Source organism: Nannospalax galili, unplaced genomic scaffold (genome assembly GCF_000622305.1).
Source record: "Nannospalax galili isolate Female #2095 unplaced genomic scaffold, S.galili_v1.0 scaffold441, whole genome shotgun sequence".
Taxonomy (NCBI): domain Eukaryota; kingdom Metazoa; phylum Chordata; class Mammalia; order Rodentia; family Spalacidae; genus Nannospalax; species Nannospalax galili.
The window spans coordinates 5,015,258-5,019,051 of NW_008348089.1; positions in this window are offsets into that span (position 1 = coordinate 5,015,258).

Consider the following 3,794-nt stretch of genomic DNA (forward strand, 5'->3'; position numbering starts at 1 on the left):
GAGAGGAGAGGAGAGGAGAGGAGAGGAGAGGAGAGGAGAGGAGAGGAGAGAGAACTAATGCTTAGATGGTGTGAAAAAAACAGAGGGAAATGTATTAGGTCAAAAGACTACTGAAAAAATGCATAGAACACATCAGTGCATGAGAACATGTATTTAGCTGAAGGCTGTGTACCAAGGAGCACAATGCCAGGCAGGAGAACTCTCCCTTTGAGTTGTTGGCCAAGGTAGTCCAAAGACTACCCACATTATACAGGCTATTGCCATTGTCTTTGATTACCTCCCAGAACTTGAAGTTTAGACCCTATTGCTGAAGACAGGACATACTTCTGACACAGGATTGTAGCAATGGAGCTGGAATTGATCTGGATGCCTCCTCCCTGAAGATTAGCTCTCTCAGTTTTGGAGGACACTTTGAAAGCTGCTAAGGGAGAAAAATCAGTCAGTTGTCCAACCCCAGCTTTAAAGCCTAATAACCACAACAATGACTCTCAAAACAAATTACGATCATGTAGTAATGGCACTTTTAATTTGGGGATAATCAGCAGCTATCTAATTGGACTTCAAGTCCACTCAGTGAGAGGGAATTCACGTATGGCCCTGTAAACCAGCCAGATACACATAGCTGGGGGTGGGCATAGAGCCTACAGAGAACTGTGCATCTGTCACATTCATAGAAAAAGATAGTATCTTACTGCAGTTTTTCATTTTTGAGACACGGTCTCCCTGTAGCCACTGCTGGCCCTATTCAGACCAGGTTTCTCTATATCTCACAGAGTTCTGCCTGCCTCTGCCTCCCCAGTGCTGGGATTAAAGGCATGGCCTGAATATTACTTTCTGAACAATCCTTAAGAATACAGAGTAGGTATACAGGTGTAGAGCTGGGGTTTTCTTACAAGAAGAGTTTGTTTTTTAAGACAAATGTTTAATGTATGTTAAATTATTAAAATTTGTGGCATTGTCAATGATTCCTATTATACCTAATTTTCACTTTTATGTTTAACATCTTATTACTATTGATATTTTACGTGATGAGTGTATTGCCTACATGTATGTAAATGCATCCACATCATGCAGTGTCCACAGAGGTCAGAAGAAGGTGTCTGATTCCCCTGGAACTGGAGTTAAGGACGGTTGTTAGCCTTCATGTGTGTCCTGAGAATCAAACTCAGGTCCTCTGCAAGAATAGCAAGTGCTTTTAACTGCCATACCATCTCTCCAGCCCTAATTTTCATAATTTTTAATGTACTTTTGCACTGTGGTGATACAATTCCAATGTCTGTACAACTCCTCACTCTTGTTATAATCGCTGTGCTCTTTCCCTTTCCTCTTCCTTCACTGCCTTGGCCTTGTTCAATCATCTTCTTTTCCTTCCTTTCTTCTACCCCTCCTTTCGCCCTTATTCTTATTCTTTGTGGATTTTCTGTCCACATGGTCTGTTCAAGGTATATTGTAAATTTCTTATTTATTCATTATTTGTTAATTTTGATTTTGCTTTTTTTGTACATACTGATTGAAACTGAGCCACGGTTCATACTCTGCATAAATTACTCTGGAGGACCTGCATAAATTACTTTTCAAGTGAAGATTTACATTAGGCTAAAGGATAGCTTGAGTCCAGCCTAAGAGTGTATCAACTGAATTAAAGTGATACCATTTGAGTCTATTTCTTCCCTTTGGACTCTATCACTCAGGAGTGGTCCACAGGAAGGCCTGACATAGCTACCCTCGGACTCCATCAGGTTTGCATTTGAACTCCTGGGTTTGTGATCAGTTCTCAGAAACTTGGAAGATTCCCCGTTTCTCCATTTTTTGGCTACTACTTGACAAATGCTTCAAAGGGAAAAATGGTCTTTATTTTTGAATGTAAATTTTTTCATTTTTCCTTTTCCAGTGTCTTTTCCCAAAGAAACAATTTCCTTCATTCATCTCTAGTACCTAAAAACTGGTTTATATTCCACCATCTTCAGAAGCTGAAAATATTAGTGACAATATGTTTGATTTTAGTAAGCTTTAACTTACAGTCTTCAGAGTATGGCAAATTAATGAGAGTTTAAAACATGAAAGAAACTTGAATAAGCCATATATGGTATTCTATTTTGTTTGTAAATAGTATTGTCTTGGGTAAATCCATTACTAAGGAAAACTCTATATACCTTTCCATATGAAGAGCTTTATTTTATTAAAATGTGTCAGAGCAGAGAAATTTGGTTATGTTAACTTTTTTAACCTCTCTTAACTTATATTCACATAGTTTCTTAGAAAAAGAGATCTATTAAAAGATAATCTTTTGAACACAGAATTAAACGCTACTCCCACATAGCCTTCTGCTTTATTCATCAAATTAAGAGTTGGAAGGAAAATGCCATAGCCAAAAATCTCTTCTCAAATCTTTATCAGGATATGAACCCTGGAGAGCAAGCTTTCTCTTTTCAGTCTGGCCAGGAAAAACCTGGAGGTAGCTAGGAAGGAGTGAGTCCACAACAGCTCATGGGAGGGCTTTCATGCAATTGAACTACAATGAATATACATTAAAGGCATGGTGGTGCACACATGAATCCTCGCACTGTAGGTGAGGAGACAGATCTTTGTGAGATTGAGGCCATGTTGGCCTGCATAACAAGTTCTAGGCCAGCTGGGGCTACAGGGAGACCATGTCTCAAAATGACCAAAAAAAAAAATGTGCATTTAAGTATAATACTGTGTCAAGGAAGAATGTAAGAATTTGCACGGCCGCTTGCAATCTGAGAATTTTGAATCTGTAGTTCAATTCACAAAAATGTTGAGGTAAAGTGCATTGGCATTTTACTCCTGAAGAAATCAGGAGGTTAATATTTATATGCAAAAACTGATAAATACAGTGTAAGGATATATCTGGACACTGAATATTACAATATTGGCCTGATCTGATGGTTCATAAAACTTTGCTTTCAACTCTGTGAAAAACACTTGCAAGACCAAATATACACAAGCATATACACCTACTACACAGTTCATGCCACATTTTCTATTTCTCATAGAGAGATTCCCTAAGAGCTTTGACAGAACTGAGTATGTTTTAAACCTATTCCAGTTACTCACACTTCAGCATTTGTTTACAAAGACCAACCCAATCAGAACTTTTGGAGGCTATGGGCATTTATTGGATTTCTTCATCCTCTGAGGCATTTCAAGTGGTTTTCTTATAGGCTCATCATTTCAAGCTTACAGTACAATTCAAGCCTCACAGATCTTAGATAAAAACAAATGATCAAAGCTGATTGCTTACGTTTCAAGTTAAACAGAAACCAGAGCCTGTAGCATTCTTTATAACACTTTCAACAACTCAAAAGCCACTTCATAGCTCTGAGTCAGAACAGGAAACTATATAAGACTTAAATAATTTATAAAAATCAATTAATACAGATTTGAAACTTTATTTTGATTTCCTCCAATTTAACACATACATAAAAACATGGGATTTATGAAAGGTGCATGTTGTGTAAGGTTTACTTAGACCTCAGATATCTCCTCAAGCATCATTTCTTCATAGTGTAAGCATTCAGAATTCTTGCTTTTAGCCTTTTGAAATATGTGATGCAGGCTGCTGTCTACAGTCATCCTACTCTCCACTAGCACCACCAAATTTCTTATTCCTGTCTCACTTGACATATCGTCTTCATCCTGTAGCCATTCTGTTCTTACATTGAGTGAGTTCAATAGTTTATATTCTACGTATGGTAGAATCACACAGTGCTCATCCTGCTGTAGCAAACACGTTTCACATACTCTAGTGCTGCCTAGTTAGAGCTGTGCTG